At 41.3% G+C, this 18,852-nt stretch overlaps 1 protein-coding gene across 1 annotated transcript in view; it reads right to left on the bottom strand.

The window, feature by feature from the left end:
• LOC101680314 overlaps positions 1-18,852 on the bottom strand; it is a 493,234-nt gene that overhangs the window by 280,461 nt on the left and 193,921 nt on the right. Inside the window, exon 2 of the transcript XR_001181505.2 lies at positions 4,073-4,155. The gene's annotated coding sequence lies outside the window, so the exon portion shown is untranslated. The remainder of the gene's footprint in view (positions 1-4,072; positions 4,156-18,852) is intronic.

The raw sequence follows: 18,852 nt of genomic DNA, 5'->3' as shown, positions 1-18,852 counted from the left end.
TAAAGGCATCCAAATCGGCAAAGAAGAAGTCAAATTATCACTCTTCGCAGATGATATGATACTATATGTGGAAAACCCAAAAGACTGCACTCCAAAACTGCTAGAACTTATACAGGAATTCAGTAAAGTGTCAGGATATAAAATCAATGCACAGAAATCAGTTGCATTTCTCTACACCAACAGCAAGACAGAAGAAAGAGATATTAAGGAGTCAATCCCATTTACAATTGCATCCAAAACCATAAGATACCTAGGAATAAACCTAACCAAAGAGACACAGAATCTATACTCAGAAAACTATAAAGTACTCATGAAAGAAATTGAGGAAGACACAAAGAAATGGAAAAATGTTCCATGCTCCTGGATTGGAAGAATAAATATTGTGAAAATGTCTATGCTACCTAAAGCAATCTACACATTTAATGCAATTCCTGTCAAAGTACCATCCATCTTTTTCAAAGAAATGGAACAAATAATTCTAAAATTTATATGGAACCAGAAAAGACCTCGAATAGCCAAAGGGATATTGAAAAAGAAAGCCAACGTTGGTGGCATCACAATTCCGGACTTCAGGCTCTATTACAAAGCTGTCATCATCAAGACAGCATGGTACTGGCACAAAAACAGACACATAGATCAATGGAACAGAATAGAGAGCCCAGAAATAGACCCTCAAATCTATGGTCAACTAATCTTCGACAAAGCAGGAAAGAATGTCCAATGGAAAAAAGACAGCCTTTTCAATAAATGGTGCTGGGAAAATTGGACAGCCACATGCAGAAAAATGAAATTGGACCATTTCCTTACACCACACACAAAAATAGACTCAAAATGGATGAAGGACCTCAATGTACGAAAGGAATCCATCAAAATCCTTGAGGAGAACACGGGCAGCAACCTCTTCGACCTCTGCCGCAGCAACATCTTCCTAGGAACAACGCAAAAGGCAAGGGAAGCAAGGGCAAAAATGAACTATTGGGATTTCATCAAGATCAAAAGCTTTTGCACAGCAAAGAAAACAGTTAACAAAATCAAAAGACAACTGACAGAATGGGAGAAGATATTTGCAAACGACATATCAGATAAAGGACTAGTGTCCAGAATCTATAAAGAACTTAGCAAACTCAACACCCAAAGAACAAATAATCCAATCAAGAAATGGGCAGAAGACATGAACAGACATTTCTGCAAAGAAGACATCCAGATGGCCAACAGACACATGAAAAAGTGCTCCATATCACTCGGCATCAGGGAAATACAAATCAAAACCACAATGAGATATCACCTCACACCAGTCAGAATGGCTAAAATCAACAAGTCAGGAAATGACAGATGCTGGCGAGGATGCGGAGAAAGGGGAACCCTCCTACACTGTTGGTGGGAATGCAAGCTGGTGCAGCCACTCTGGAAAACAGCATGGAGGTTCCTCAAAATGTTGAAAATAGAACTGCCCTATGACCCAGCAATTGCACTATTGGGTATTTACCCTAAAGATACAAATGTAGTGATCCAAAGGGACACATGCACCCGAATGTTTATAGCAGCAATGTCCACAATAGCCAAACTATGGAAAGAACCTAGATGTCCATCAACAGATGAATGGATCAAGAAGATGTGGTATATATACACAATGGAATACTATGCAGCCATCAAAAGAAATGAAATCTTGCCATTTGCAACAACGTGGATGGAACTAGAGCGTATCATGCTTAGCGAAATAAGTCAAGCAGAGAAAGACAACTATCATATGATCTCCCTGATATGAGGAAGTGGTGATGCAACATGGAGGCTTAAGTGGGTAGAAGAATAAATGAAACAAGATGGGATTGGGAGGGAGACAAACCATAAGTGACTCTTAATCTCACAACAAACTGAGGGTTGCCGGGGGGAGGGGGTTTGGGAGAAGGGGGTGGGATTATGGACATTGGGGAGGGTATGTGATTTGGTGAGTGCTGTGAAGTGTGTAAACCTGGTGATTCACAGACCTGTACCCCTGGGGATAAAAATATATGTTTATAAAAAATTAAAAAAAAAAAAAAAAAAAAAAAAAAAAAGATTTCTAGGGGCGCCTGGGTGGCTCAGTGGGTTAAAGCCTCTGCCTTCGGCTCAGGTCATGGTCCCAGAGTCCTGGGATCGAGCCCCGCATCCGGCTCTCTGCTTGGCAGGGAGCCTGCTTCCTCCTCTCTCTCTCTCTGCCTGCCTCTCTGCCTACTTGTAATCTCTGCCTGCCAAATAAATAAATAAAATCTTTAAAAAAAAAAAAAAAAAAAAAAAAAAAAAAAAAATTTCATTAGATAAGCTACATTTTAGTAGAAATTATTTGCAATGTTCATGACCAAGACAGAATGAGTATTTAGTCTTTATAAGGAATTATTTCAAGTAATAAGAGGGCAAACAATCTAAAAGAAATATAACTAATGGAGGGAAAAAGAAATACACTTTTGATAAAAACTCAATCTCACTATTAACTAGCAAAATGCAAAATTAAATACTATTTAACAAATAACATATTCTCAAAAATTAAATATTTGGGTAATAGCAACTGTTAGGGAGGACAGAGTACCTAGTACCAAGAAATAAGTGTATTCATTCAGAATCAGATGGCCTGGGTTCAAATCTCAGCTCTGCTGCTTACTGGTTGAGTGACCCTGAACAAGCTCCTTGATTTCTGTGCCTCATCTTCTTATACTTAAAATGAGAATAATAGTGGTACCCAAACCTCTGAGACGGTTACAACCGGAGTTGATGTGTGCAAAAATAATTAGTACAATTCAAACACATAATGACACACAACAAAGGTTACTCTGTTGGAGTATAAATTGGTACAACCCATCAGAGTATTATTTGTCAATATTTAGTCAAAATGCACAAACTCAAAACACAGCATTTGACACACAAGTATAAACCCTTATAAACCTTGTCCTCTTACCATCCTTAACTGACTTTGACAAGAGGCTCAGTGACTTTTTGTGTTTTTTGCTTCCTAGTCCTCATGCACACTCTCATGGGACATTTTGAACTAGCTATTGACAAATACTCGACTAATAATTACTTGGATTAACTTGACTAATATTTACAAGGAGTCACCATAAACTTGTCTGAACAATGCTCAGGGGATGACTGCAAATGAAACACAGGAAAACAAATCTCATTAAATGAAGCAAAGGTGGGTCTAGATCCTACCATCTATGACAAATATGTGAAGAACATTTAACTGACTAGCACATCTGGTTTTTAGTCTTTGCTCTACTTTCTAGTTTTTATAACCTTAGAGAAGTCATTTCACTTCCCTTACCTGTGCTCCTTCTTCCATTAAATGATATGATTTTTAAAGTCATTTCCAACCTAACAAGCAATTCTTGGAGGCAGAAGAATGCACTTTAGAAGAAGCCAATGTTTTTCAACAGAGCTCGTGAAGGAGCTGTCCCTCAGTGTTAACAACCTCAATGTTCACCCCCTCAAGCAACCTTCCCAAAGGTTCTCATAGTCCAGAGATACAGGATTATTTCTAAGAGCTTGAGCCTTTTAATGTGTCTTCATTTACCAAGGTAGAAAACCCCCTTCAAAGATTCAAGGAAACAAGCTACTATGGAAACTGGAAAATTCCATTGCTTCAGTTCCCTTGTGTGACAAAAAAAAAAAGGAAATTCACGACTGCTACCTGGAAGATCATCCCCTAATACAATAAACATCTGGAAACTGCCCAAATGCCTTTCTTTCACAACTGTTTAGAAAAGAAGATGATCACGAACATACTCATAGTAGGTTTCGGAATTTCTATTAGATACGGTTATCACCACTAAAATGGCAGACTTGGAGAACACAGACACATGAAAACATCCAGCCTCTGGGCAAGACTTGTGTCCCATCATGCTGCCTACACGAAAATTTTTCCATCAACAAGATTTCAGTTTAAGAGTTTAAATAGAAAAGCTAGAGGGAGCCATAAATAAGAGCTTTCTCCAGTGGGTTTCTTTTTTAAATAGAAACTCATATTAAAAGTTAAGCATCCTTATTATTAGCCAATTAATATAATCCTGTCTACTGAGAGTAGTGGTGGTTTTTCCCCTACCTTCTGGTAGCTGTCTGGAGCAGTCACACGATGTAGATGACGCTTGATTTCTGGAAGTGTCTAAAATTGAAGGGAAGAGCCACCTGGAAGAGAAATCAATGATTTCTGTGTATATTACATTAATGATATTTGCTATTCATTCAGCCCAGTTCTCTCTGTGTTCTCCAACTCTCAACCCTGAAACAAGCTTTACTGGGAAAGAAAAAAATGTTGACTCCTGTTTCCATCAATATTAATGGCAACAGCCTAATGAGGTGCAGTAACTGTGACCTAAGTCTTTTCAATCAGAACACCTGGACAGTCTCAGCTTTTCTTGACAAATATTATTCTGTAGCACAGAGTTGCGTTGGCATTTCTCAGGTCAGGAAGGGCTTAATGAAAGAGGAAATTGGAGAATATTCAACACAAAGGACTTACATCAATGCTCCATAATGTATTTCTTCATTCTACCTGCAGGGCCTCTTACAGAGTTGTTCAAGAATTTACTATCATAGGTCATCGAACCTCCAATGGAATGTATGTTCTCTGTCCAATATTATCAACTGAGGGGCAATTAGGGAATTTGACTGCTATTATGTAGTTGTGTAACAACCTGAGCCCTTCAGGAGACTGAAGTGGTCTTTTTTCCCCACTTCTTACACATGGAAAATGGGGGCAGTCCTTTAATTATGAGCCTTATGTTCAACTACTGCTCAGTTGGTGTCAAGTAATTGAATATTATAGATAATATATTTTTTCATATCATATAATTTATTGCAGATAGCACACAGTTTAAAAATTCACCAACACACCGATAGTACAAAACAAAACAGGATTATAAGATATTCTTCCCTCAGGAAAATAAAACATACTATGATTGTCAAAGCTAGATGTCCATCTAAGTTTTACAACAATGGCAAAGTGTGAAACTAATAAAAGGAAAAAGCCATCACTTATAATGACCACAAAAAGAAAATCCAAGAAAGTCAGTTTTCTCACACATTCATTTTCTCCTCTAACAATTATTCTAACATAAACTGTGTTTAAGAAAACTAGAAACTCTTCAAATAAGTAAAGATAATGCTCCAAGGCCATTTTCACGCCTTTATTTGTTTGCTTTAAATGCCATTAGAGCCAAATTAACACACATTTGACCAAGTATTTCCAAAACAGTCCAGCAACACAGAATGGAGTTTTCCATTCAGTATCTTAAGCACAAATATAGGCTGTGTTTACAGTAGTTAAGGCAATCAAATTTTAAACAAAAGCAATTAAAAGAGTGGACAGCAAAAATTTTCCATGCTATTCCCATAAACCTCATCTGTAAGTACAAGACAGGAAAACAAACCCTGTGCAAAATGCTCTTGCATTTATTATATATATATATATATATATATATATATATAATATTATATTTATATTATATATTATCTGGTCATTAAAACCACACTTTAGGTTGCAGCCTTTGCTGACCAGATACACACGGTCTACTGACCCCCTTCCCCCACCCTCCCCAAGTCAACTGAGGCCAGCCGGTCCTTTTAGCCTGGAGCTTTTTCAGTCCTTAGAATCTTTCCTAGAGTTGGGGGCAGCGGAGGCAGGGGTAGGATGAAGCAGGGAAGGTAGGGTAAGGGAGAAGGGAAGAAAAAGAAAGGAAGCCCCCCCAAAAGAAGAGAGAATAAATTCAAAAGTCAGGTACACTTTGGTAACTAAGAATTCCAATATTCTGTTAATCTTGCATGCATCTAAATAAAGTTACATACAAAAATGATTTTTAAAGATAATTTAGCTATGCTTAGGCGTTCTTGCCCTGAATAGAGAACAGATGGAAATTACAGAAATTTTTTAAGATTCAAATTTGTGTGAGCACTGTGCTAGTAGACAAGATAGGCATGTTCCCTGCCTTCATGGAGCACATAGACTAGTAATTATGAAAATGTGATTCTTGGGAAAAGAACAGGAAGAACCTGCTCTCCTCTGAACCCAGAGGGCCACATGACCCTAAGCACACAATTTAGTTTTCAGCTTTGTGTGTTCCTAAAAATATCCTTTCAAAAAGATGATGTGGCATCCCCAAAGATCATTTTCTGGCAAAGGAAAATCAGTGTTTTTCAGGAGGGAAAAAAAAAATCTTTCCATAATCCTTAAATCAAGAAATCAAAGCAAATGACAAGAAATTCTTCTTTCTCAAACAAGTATGAATTTTATTTTAAAATCAAGAATGTACCCTATTTGGCACAAAATGTGGAACTACTAATTATCTAAAGGATTTTTCCTAAAAGGAGATGAATTTTCTCTTTTCTTTTTATCATGAATAGCTCCATATTCCAAGTGAAAAGATGCAAAAACAAGAAGAAAATTGGTAGAACACATCGCTATGGGAAAGGCGACTATACCTTTCAGCTCAAAGCAATTCTGGCTTCAGAGAATGCAGAGAATACCAATGACATCTTAATGTGCTCAGTCAAACAGAGTTAGATAATAGGAGTTGCTGGATTTTTCTGTGTCCTAAAATTCCTCTCTGTAGCCCCTGATGCACAAAGCTTTTCTCTTTATTAATTATTTATCTACAAAAGTATATTCCTCTTCTGACAAATTTAATTTTTCCTCAGGACACAATACAGTCAGAATGAATGTATCTTTTCTAATAAGTACAATTTGAAACATTATGAATGAATATAATTTTATGTTTTAGACTAGATTAGCCTTTTCAATAAGGGGTAATGATTTGTAATTTTAAAATTCACTTCTGTTTTTCTTCCAGAAATAATTTATTTCTAAAGAACTTTGCAAAGCTTGTCTTTCTTATTTGACAGAATCAAGATCCCAATGAGATGCTATTTGTCATTCATATAATGTAGCCCAAGAAAGTGAAAATTGAAAAAAATCATAACTGTTTCTCGAAATTACAGGGAACAAGAAATTGACACAATACCTCTAAAGAAATACTTGTCTGAAACAAAATTACTTTTGCTTGCTACTGCTGATTTAAGTATTACTAAAGGAAAAAAAAAACAGTTTTAAATGTTGTTTATCCCATTTACTGCTGAATTCACATCTAATTCACACTTTTCAACAGATTTCCTTGTAAAAAATTATGATCCCATGAATTCTAATTCATGTTTATATTCTAAAATTCTTGAAAAATTATGAAACAGTTAAATTAGTATTTTAATGAATTACAACACACAGAAGGTGAAATCCGTATCCTAGTACAGGGTCCAAAGAAATAACTATATGCAACGTTTTTAGGGCTTGAATTGTTGTACTCTAACATGCATTTTACATGCTTCGTCTCACAGTAATCCTTATGAAAACCCCACAGATACATATTGTTAACTATCTCCTCACTAGATGAGGAAAAGTGTACTTGGACAAGTTGGTAAGGTCAGCCAAAGTCACCCAGCTAGTAATGGCAATATTGGTCCCCAGACCTAGCAGACACCCAGTCCCCTTCTCCTAGCCCCTTCCCTCAACTATTTTGGAAGTACGTGCTTAGCAAATTCTCTGCCTCCAGAAGTCCTCTGCAAATCTTGTCTCTAGACTTCATGTAGGCCAGGAAGGAGACAAGGAGTCGAGCCAACTGGCAGATATGAAATTTTAATTTCTGTTGGTCCAAAAGGTAGTTTTACCTTGCAATCCCTTCATATCTTCTTTCCTCATTAAATTTCTTAAACTGTCATGCACTCCGTATTTGGAAGCAAATGATAAAAACCTCCAGAAAGTTCTGTCATGACCTGAACTGCACCCCCAAAATAGCCATGTCGAAGTCCTAACCCCTATACCTGTGAATGTGACCTTATTGGGAAATGAGGTTCTGTAGTTGCAATCAGACTGAAGTAAGGCCATGAGGATGGGCCTTAATTCACAATGACTGGTGCCACAATAAGAAGAGGGAGATGTGGACAAAGACACATGCAGAGGAGAAGGGCAAGTAAAGACACAGAGAAAATGGCAACACCGAGACAGAGGCAGAGGATGAAGGCATACTGCCTGAGGGCAAAGGCATGTAAGCCTACCAGGTCCATGAAGAAAAGGAATGACCCGCTCCCCCCAGAGTACTGGTAGAAGCTTGAGATCCGACATCCAGCCTCTAGAACCCAAGAAAGACTGTATTTCTGTTGTTGTGAACCACTGTGGTAATTCGATATGACAGGCCTCAGACAGGAGTACAAACCCAAGGAAGAAAAGATGGGAACTATATGGGCCATGACATCCCCTTCTCCCCTATTAGGGCTGAACTTCACATTTCACTGGTCAATTCAGAACAGTATTTGATTGAGATTAGCTTTATCTGTAGCTACTGGAGCTGAGACATAAGATTTATATTATTGTTATTATATATACCTAGTCCACATTGAAAATTTAGTGTTCCTGATGAACTGTCTTAGGTAATCTGGCCTGTTCTCACTGATTACCGTAGACTGACTGGTTTCTGAACAGCAGGAACTTATTTCTCATGGTTCTGCAGGCTGGGAAGTCCAAGATCAAGGCACCAGGAAATTCGGCATCTGGCAAGACAACCATTTTCTTGCTGGGTCATTACATGGGGGTTTGGGGTAGCTCTCTGGGGTCTCCTCTACAAGGACACTAACCCCCTCCAGGAGGTTCCATCCTCATGATCGAGTCACTTCCTAAAAGCCTCACCTCCAGATACCATCAAACTGGGGATTCAGTTTCGTCGCATGGATTTGGGAGATGACAGAAGCATCCGGCCTCTAGCAGAAACTTGTTAAGGAGATTTCACACATCATCTGCGTTCTGCCTGTATTACCTACAGTTTGACAATCACCCATGAACAGTTGCCATGCAGTGATGCCATCACTCCCTGCTCCCTTCCTCCTGACATTTTCATTAATTCCAGGCCTTATTGAGAGCAAAGTTCAATTACTCCCTCTCAGAAGATTGTCCCTGGACATCTAATTCTGTCACATTACTATGATCCAAACTCAAAGCTCTCCAGAAAATCCAGATGCACAAGCAAGACTGGAGCGAGCTCTTCAGACTTTCAGGCCACACCCCCAGGTCCCACGCAAACTCTCCATTCTTTCCTGATAGGAGCCAAAGGGGAGGATAGGATTGGAGGGTGGCGGAAGAGGGAATGTGTGTATAAATATTTACCTCGTCGCTGCTTTATACTTCAGACCTTTTATATTTTGCATACTCTGCCTCATTTCATTCAAAAGGGCAAAATCATTTCAACTTTATGAAAATGAGGAGGCTGAGGCATGGAGGAGATTCTTGGTTTTCCCCAAATACCAGCATTTGTTAATGCCAGACTGGGGAGGAGAGATCAGGGGTCCTAAATCCTAGTCTAGTGTATTCTCTGCTACTGAGTCTCATGCATAGATTCTCTTTAACTCCTCAAGAAATACAGCACTGGCGTACACAGCAAGTGCCCAGCCCAGGGCTTTGGCATGCCACGAGCACCCCGTGAAAGAGAGGCCGCTGCCCTTCTTCAGCCTGCATCCGAGGCACTCAGACTCGCACCTGGCCCCAGACACTCACGTGGGGCAGCAGAGGTCCATCACAAAGGCACTCTGCCCTCTCAGAGTTACCCTGGACCTTAGCCACCTTACCTCAAGGAGAACCCATTAGGACACTGGAGCAGCGTGCGTTTCCACTGAACCCCAAGTCTCTTCAGAGCAGTAAGACGAGGAGGACATAAAAAACTTCATTGTTAAAGCTAATGCAAAATAAAATCATCCCATATCGCCCCTCCTTTGCCTCAGGTAACCTGAGCCTTTTCTCTCGAAACATTATGCACTTTTAAATAATTTGGCCTTTCTAATGTCGTTCCATGCTTGAAGCATTAGCTTTGAAGAAGCAACATAAAGAACGTCATTTTAATTCAATGTGGGGTTTCCTTTAATGAATATGCATTAACTTCATAAGAAGTATTTATTTTACCAGCATGAAAGTTCAGATGAATTTTAAAAACAGGACATAAAATGATCTACAACACCAATATGCATTGCTTTAAAATCCACCCTTTCTGGGGCACCTGGGTGGCTCAGTAGGTTAAAGCCTCTGCCTTCAGCTCAGGTCATGATCTCAGGGTCTCTGCTCAGCAGGAAGCCTGCTTCCCCCTCTCTCTCTGCCTGCCTCTCTGCCTACTTGTGATCTCTGCCAAATAAATAAAATATTTTTTAAAAAATTTAAAATAAGTAAAGTAAATAAAATCCACCCTTTCTGGGCATTAATCAATATATAATATGTGAAGTTCAGAAGAGCCAGCTTTTCAATCTCTGTGTCACGAATACATAGTATTCGATGTCTCTGAAGCTACAACAATAGGTTTAATGTTACCTTGAAGAACACTGAGCAGTCTAGGGTTCCCAGTAAATGTCCACATCCAAGAACACCTTTGGGCAGCTCCTAGCTAGCACCCGGCACTACCTGTGCTCAACTTTTCCCAAGCAGTGTGGCCTTGAGCACAGAGGAGCAGAGCCCTGGCCCAGCTCCAATGGGTTCTTCCAAACCTGGGGCACAAAGACACTTTGCCTGTCCTCTGTATCCATGAAGGAGCAACAGCAATCCACCCGAAAATGCTGGATAAATTCTCTCCAAGAATATTTTGCCTACCACTAAGCACACACAACTCAGCAAAAGTGTCGAGGGCTAAGCCCTTCGATGGCCTGTGTGTTGTCCAATCATTCCACATAAACACAAAATTTTCCAAGATTTAGTAAACTTCATGCACACACAGTGTCTCAGGACAGTAACAGGCTTTAACTGAGAGAGCCGTCCTTAATTTGCTTTATTGTGATAATTGGGAACAAGAAGACAAAATGATCTACAACAGTGGTTTTTTGGGAGGGCTGCCTGCCAAAATATATAGCTTGTAAAAACGAAGTTCATAATCAGTTGAGAGAGAGAGACATTATCAAATAATTGATGATTTTTTCATTTGAAATAGGTACTAATTCATCCAAAAGATAGATTTTGAGAGTCTGCTATGCCCAAGGCACTGTGGTAAGTGTATATAAAAGCATGTCCTTCCATTCCCTGAGCTTACCATCTAGCACAGTGTACAAGACATGTACACAGAACATAAAATAGAAAGAGTGTTGACAAGGACCAGAAGGGGTGATCTTTGAACCTGAATGATGGGTCAGATTCTAATGCGTGGATAATGAAGCCAAGAGTGATCCTGAAAGATATAAGAAATAAAGATCACACTAAGATATAAAAGCTTAGACAAGAAAAATGTTAATTGAGCTAAACAGTGTCCGTGAAGGGTTTAGAGGAAAATGCACTGAAGGAAGTGGGAACGTGTCAGGATGGACCTTCCTGTAAGTCTAGGATGAGGTGCTGCATTTATCTAAATAAGGGAGTACACAACCAGAGCTATGGCATCCCAGAGTTTTCCAAGGAACATAACATAATGCATGAGAGACGAACAGAAGCGAAGCCATTAGAGCACCACTGGGCCAGCCCAGTGAAGGTGGGGATACAAAGCAAAGAATGAGCTCAGGTCTGTTACAGTTCATAAGGACGTAAACCCCATCTGTGGGGTGGGCAAAAGAAGACAGAGACTCAAGGGACCCTCTTCCACTTGAAACCTGGGTAACCAGCAGGAGGGTGAGACCAGGAACAGAAGTGGGTGACTCAGGTCAGGAATTAACAGAATGGAGATGGACTCCACATATTCAAGGTGATTCCCAAGGAGGAAATCTAGGTGAAGAGACTGAAGAGAGAGAGAAAACACAGAACTGGAGCTCAACAGATAGATCATGGTCGACATAGAACTCCTGAGAATGGATTAGATTTTCAGGAGGAGATTTAGATGTTCCAAGGCAGACCTCTGGGGCATTAGCTTCATGGGTATGCCCTGACATAATACCACAAACAGGGTGATTTAAAATAACCTCTCACAATTCTGAAGGCTAGAAGTCTGAAATCCAGCTGTTGGCAGGTCATGCTCCATCTGAAAGCTGTAAGAAGGAATTCATTTTGCCTCTTCTAGTTTCTGATGGCTGCTGGCCAACTCTAGGGTCCCTTGGCCTGGGACAACATCACTGTTGGATGCTCCTGATCCATGACAACCTCACCTTAACTCGATTCCATCTGCAATGACTCTACTTGCAAATAAAGTCTTGTTTCTATTTGTGGACCAGATGTCACCCCCTCCACTTGCACTGAAACACAAAGGTGTCTTATCCCCTGTCCCTTTTGAGAATGACTGATGTGAACCTTGCATCATTTTGATCGTTGCTAACTGTATGACTCCTTGCTAAACAAAGGAGAAACATGTTAAAAAAAAAAAAAAAGTCCTAAGGAAAATGTCTATACTCATTTACTCATTTTTCATAAGTTAAGCCTATCAAATAGTAAATAAAACACCCCCAAGAAATCCTTGCTGTTTAAGTTATCCTCACAGAACTGGGCTTATGGTGCTTGTCTTTTGCTTCAAAATTCCATAAAGAAGGTAGAGCAAATGTCATGATTTGCATTTTACAGGTAAGCTTCAGAGAGGCCTCATCCCACACCACACAGAGAAGCACAGAAGGCCCGGAGGCCCCAGGATGGGGGCCCTACTGTGACATTACAAATTCACTCGTCTTTTATGGCCTTCAAAGTTTTCATTTCACATTGATCGGCACCTGCTTTTCATGGGGAAATGACTCATTCACTAATATAACCTCAAGAAGACTGAGCCTGATCAATTTAAAGATCTTAATAACATTAAGCTGCTGCAACATTTGAATAGATGGAAGCATCTGAAGCCTTATACCACAAGGCATGTTAATTAAAAGGAGTACACTCGATCATAAAACAAATTCTCAAAAACAACTGAGGAATATGTATAGCGAGATTATGTTGTCTGAAGAGTGTACTAAATTGGACATCACAATCAAAATGAATCAACTGAAAATCAAAACCAAAATGAAAAGTTTTCGTGTAAAAAAAAAAAAATTCAGAATGGAAATTTATTTTTAGAATTAAGTCCCAGTGATGGCTCTGAACATCAAACTTGGAGAACACAGTAAAGGTAGTAAAAGAAAATAACATCTTAAAATGTTAGAATAAAAGAATGACTGGAAAGTTATTAACTAAGTCTGAATATGAGTGACAGATCAAAACCAAAAAAAAAAAAAAAAAGAAGGAACTAATAAAAGACGGTTTTTCTGTTTTCCCATCTATCCATCTCCTTGATAGGGATAATGGAATATCAGGAATGAGCACGGAGTCCAACAACAAGAAACCCAGAATTGCTCTATGGAGCCACGGGATTTCTAAGACATCTATTTAAAATGCTTTCAGCATGACTTGGAAGAAGAAACGTTGGGCCCTGAAACTGGATGGCACAATTAAATGCTTTCTTATCAGGATGGTGTTCCATACTGGTTTTCCTTAAAAAGCCAATTATAACTGCATTTTCAAAATGCAAAACTATCTAGAGAAATGTAAAATTAAAATTACTTTTCACACCACATCTAAAATGTAAAATACACAGGAGAAAATGAAATGTATATTAGACTTTTTATAATTTCTAGGACTTGTGAGGAATTACCATAATTCTCAATTACTTTACATTTTCTGTCCCGGTAGAGTGACAGAAGACACCAGGCGCATGACATTCTAACTTCAAACCACATCATCCCCAGAGACAGCTTACTGGCCAATGGAGCTCATGACTTCTGGTGGGCAACGGCAAAGAAAAAGAAGGATGAAAATGCAACGCTAACGCAAACCAACGGTGTAACATCACATCACAACTGTCCAACCCCACAGAACCGAGGAAACTGGGCAACCCGGGAGATGAGCAAAGCAAAATAGTTCAAGCGCACAGAAGAGCGACCCTAACGGCTATTGGCTCAAGGTGGCCTGTTAATCGCAGGAAAACTTCTTAGCTCTTTCAGCATTTCAGTTCCTATTTGACATATTATACAGAGACATTGTCTCCCATGTGCTGCCTTATCACTCGATATGCACCTCCGTAATCCACTCATTTGTAGTATTTTTATCATCTGTTGGAGGTCTGCCACCCCTGGGCTGCCTCTAGAATCACTCAGCAGGTAGGATGTGGTCTGTGCACACTATGTGTGCTCCATTTCAGGATCACGTGTGGCAGGAGGAGGGGCGGGGCCCTTGGAACCACGCCCAGCCCACGCCCACAGAGGGAGCCCAAAGGTTTGCAGAAGAGGAAAGTGGGGGAGGGGAGGGGAGCAAGAGGCACCCAGAGCCATCAGTCAGGAAAGGGAAGGCAGTGTGGAGGGGAGGTAAATGGCCTGCCAAGAGCCAAAGGGGAGGAATTGTAGCTTCACATGAAGCGAGCAGTCAGGATAAACAAAATAAAAAAACACAGAAAGCACAGACAGTAATTTGTAGTCCCAGCATCTGGACTGTTTTGGATTTTTGACTTTATAATAGGAAAAAAAAAAAAACATGCCACACCTGTGCCTACCAGGTATTGCGCTCCGAATGCGGGACGATTGCTGATAGTGTGGGATAGAGCATCCATGTGCACCTTAGTTAGCTGGTTTTCTCCTCCTATAAATTGGCCCCCAAAGGGCTTTGTTTCAGACACACGGGAAACATGTGCAACACAGCCCGTTTCCGGACATCTCCAGATATCCGTGTCTAGTGGAGCAGCTCTGTAATAATATGTAGAATGAGTGTCTTTTTTAAATTTTATTTTATTTATTTGACAGACAGAGATCACAAGTAGGCAGAGAGGCAGGCGGTGGGGGGGGGGGGAGCAGGCTCCCTGCTGAGCAGAGAGCCCAATGTGGGGCTCCATCCCAGGACCCTGGGCTCATGACCTAAGCTGAAGGGAGAGGCTTTAACCCACTGAGCCACCCAGGCACCCCAGAACAAATGTCTTTTAAGGTCACAAGGCTTCAGTAAGAACTGAAAACGTCACGGGACAAGGGAGAAGGACAGAAACGGGTCACACGTGTGTCCATCCCTGTGTACCAGTGCTTCCATTGGGTTTCAAAAGTCCTCGGTGCTTAGAAATGAGTAAACCTATACAAGGTAGAATCCTTCTTCTTTTCTTTAAAATGGCTTAAAATGGGGGCGCCTGGGTGGCTCAGTGGGTTAAGCCACTGCCTTCAGCTCAGGTCATGATCTCAGGGTCCTGGGATCGAGTCCCGCATCGGGCTCTCTGCTCAGCAGGGAGCCTGCTTCCTCCTCTCTCTCTCTCTCTGCCTACTTGTAATCTCTCTCTGTCAAATAAATAAATAAAATCTTTTTAAAAAAATAAAAAATAAAAATAAATAAATAAATAAAATGGCTTAAAATGACAAATGAGTTTATGTGAATGACACTGTGCTCAACAACACCTATAAAGGACATTGCATATTTATGGGGGAGTGTGCAGAGGCTTGGCTCTGTAAATACCTCAGCCGTAGAGGTGGCCGACAGCTCCCACCTATAATGTGCTTCATAAAGAATTATCTACTAAATCCAGAGAGCCAGCATATGACTGCAGACCATCAGTGCCTTAGATCTCCCACTTTTACCGTGGTTTCTAGAATGTTTCACTTTTGTGCTGGGGGGAATGATGTGTATAGCATAAAATATATCCTCTCTCTGTCACTTAAGACAAATGTGTGGAATATGGATTGCTAGACCTGTAGAGAAACATACACATTACACAAGTGCCAGATAACAAATATGACGAGGGAAAAAGAAGACGGGCTACATTACACATCAGCCCTTCCACCAATGAGAGCACCAACCCAGTGGGCACCCGCTCATCCCTGGCCAGGTCCCGTGCAAAGGGTGACGGACCTGCTCGTCGTGGTACAGCTGTGAACGCCAGAGGCAGGATCTCGATCCACGTCTGCCCCACAGATATAATTTTTTCATACATACTCCACTGTCATTTCAGCTTATCCTTATCCCAGCCCTGGCATTCAGCCAAGCAATCGTAACTGAATTATTCCTTCATCCACAGTACGCTCACGTGTTCATCCCGAACGTGCGGAGGGCCGACTATGCACCTGTCATCGTATTTTAGTGGCTGAAGAGACTGACGTCTGAAGAAGTGAAGTCTCCCGATGGAGATTCTCTCCCCATTCTATGGTTTGTGCTTTTTCAAAACATACTGTACTGACGACCTACATTCAGTGCAGAGGAAGGCAGCTTAATTATTTAGGCATCTGTATTGTTACAGAGAGTCTGCATGGGAGACACATCATCAGGTGACGGGCCCAGCAGAGGAGTAGCAGGCCCCAGTGAGCAGAAGCTGCGGGAGGGAGGCCGCTTCCCCTCTCGCCAGATGCAACAGGAGACTGCATGTGGCGTGTCGGTTAAAAAGGTGGAATGCATTCAGTGTCACCTTGGTGATGCTGCAACATGAGAAGCTACTTCTTCTTGTGTAACTTTCCGACAGACAGTCATTATCTGCCTCCCTCTAAATACCCTCCTCCACCAGGACACTGCTTGATGGTATCCGATCTCAGGGACAGAGCTCTGAAAGGAGAGAACCCACTGTTGTTCAGTTGTGGGCCAAGTGCCTGTAGGGCACGAGGTAAGTACTAAGGCAGTTCCGGACAAGCTTTCCTGCCTTTGTCATGTGAATGACAGGTGACCAAGGATGATCTGGGGGCCACTCCTCACTGAATTCCGAGCCACGTCTCGGAAGTTGGAGGGGAAGAAGAACGTAGCTGGCCACTGGAACATTCGCGACAGAGTTCACGGGAACTGCCAGGCGGCAGGGCTACTGAGGGAGAGCACTGAGACTGGGAAGAGGTAAAGACTGACTAGCCCTAAGAGAAAAGGGAGCCGTTTTCTATTTGAAGAGAAGGAATTTCCTACCTGAGTGTCAACACCCAAGCCACAGCTGGGCAGCCTGGAGACAGGAGTTGTGATGTTTCCCTTCCCTTGTGAGGGGCGAATCTGGATTTGCATACAGATCACAACCCCTCACCTTTGGAAGTGCTTAAGCACTTTGGAAGTGCTCAATCTCCTGCTTTCTATTTTTTTATGCTAATGTGTCATTTCATGTTTATTGTAATTATTTCTCTGGAAGCAGGGCCTCTAGCTTCTGACACCCCATTTACTTACTGTTTCTTTGTTAAATTGTAATACATTTTGTATTACAAATTACAATTTGCATTACAATTTGTATTACGAATTACAAAGTACAAATTACAATTGTACAAATTATAATATTTGTTAATTTTAATACAATTAACCATTTTGTTTACAATATTCAAAATGTACCAACACACACTACAATAGGTAGAGCCAGTGGGTTTTTGAGTGTTCTCCAAGTATTTATGATCACACTTCTACTTTTAAGACATTTCCTAAGAAATATTTTGAGATAAAAAAAATAATAAATTGATAAACATGGGCAAAAGGCAGGAAAGTAGATGGTGAACGAAGTAGATGGTGAACTCGAAGAGCCCGGAATTTAAATTTGAGTTTCATCACAAAACACTGGGGACCATAGTGAGTGTGTTTCTTCAGCATAAAGTTCTATAAATTCTTCAGCTATAGGTACAATTGCTCTGCATTGACTAATGACTAATAAGTCACTAATTCTGCCTCTGTTTCCTTAGAAGACCACACTCAAGTCTCATCCAGTTATTTTTGCAAGTCCTTGGCTGGGTCTCCAACAGGACCCAGACCACATCTGCTAGCTATGGTGCACATAGCTGCCCTCCCCTCTATGCCAAGGCCTCCCTGCCCACTGCACTGCTGCTGAAACCTGCACGTCCATTCCCAAGGTTGTCCCTCCTATCATTTTAAAAACTGCAGCCTCTCCAGCTGCCAGAGAGCCCAGAGTCTCAAGCAAAAGTGACACAATCCTTCACTGAGGCACCAAGGCCTCGGGCATCTCAAAGGGACATTGGGGAAGACTGTTTCTCCACCCAACTGTTACCACTCTGAACAGCCCAGTGGGGCTTCCTGTCTCATAGATTCCAACAAAAATTCACTCCTCCAGCTTCCGCCACCATCCCTTTCTCCACAGAGCTCCCAGTGAGTCCCAAGGGATGGCCCACCCAGGATATGTCTTCAGAGTGTTGACCTCAAAGTTTGGAGTGCAGGCCACCCTGCATTTTTTTATTGTCCTTAATCATAAACTATCCTCTTCAAGCCACACCACTGGCCAAGGGTATCAAGAAACTCGGGTCAGTCCTCTTCATGGCCACCTCTCTTCCTGTAGGTTTTTTCTGAATCTGGTAGCTTCCATACTTCAGGAGAAACCAGGGAAAACCCTGGTTTTCCGTTCAGGGCATCACACTTCATTGGGTCTTATGCAGGTCCACAGAGTGAGGTTAAGGTGGTTGGCTGCTTTCCTGTACTAGCTCTGCTCTTGCTACGCTGATCTCTGCTTTGGGGAGTCTGCGGAGATCTCCCAGAGTTTTGTACCGACACCTCTAAAGGTGCCCTTAGAGGTGAGTAGGACTCAGATTAGCCACTTGCAGAGGCTGCCCCTCTTTGGTCCTCTGAGTTTTAAGGCGCTTCATGACCTTTCCACCCTCTCATGCTCCCTTTCTCCCCTCTTTGACAGTATTAGAACCACCTCCCTCCTGCCTCAAACGATCCAAGTTGAACGGGACAGACCAGACATCAGTCAAACAGATGCACCTGTTTCATCCACAAAGTAGTTTATAACTTTTGAACACACACTAACAATTAGATTTTCGCTTTAGAATTCATGACTTGTGATTTCTGCCAATCAGAAAGAGCTACCCAGTTGGGCTCACATCCGTGCACGTTAAGAGTGAGCAGTAAGAGCAGCACTTCCACCTACAGCACACACCCTCTACTTCTCCACAGTCCTCACTACCCTCTGCTGTGTTACTTTCCTCTCTCTTCATTCATTTATGTTACTT

The sequence above is a fragment of the Mustela putorius genome, unplaced genomic scaffold (genome assembly GCF_011764305.1).
Source record: "Mustela putorius furo isolate JIRA1106 unplaced genomic scaffold, ASM1176430v1.1 tig00000198_pilon_pilon_pilon, whole genome shotgun sequence".
Lineage (NCBI taxonomy): Eukaryota > Metazoa > Chordata > Mammalia > Carnivora > Mustelidae > Mustela > Mustela putorius.
This window is presented reverse-complemented; position numbering and strand designations above follow the sequence as displayed.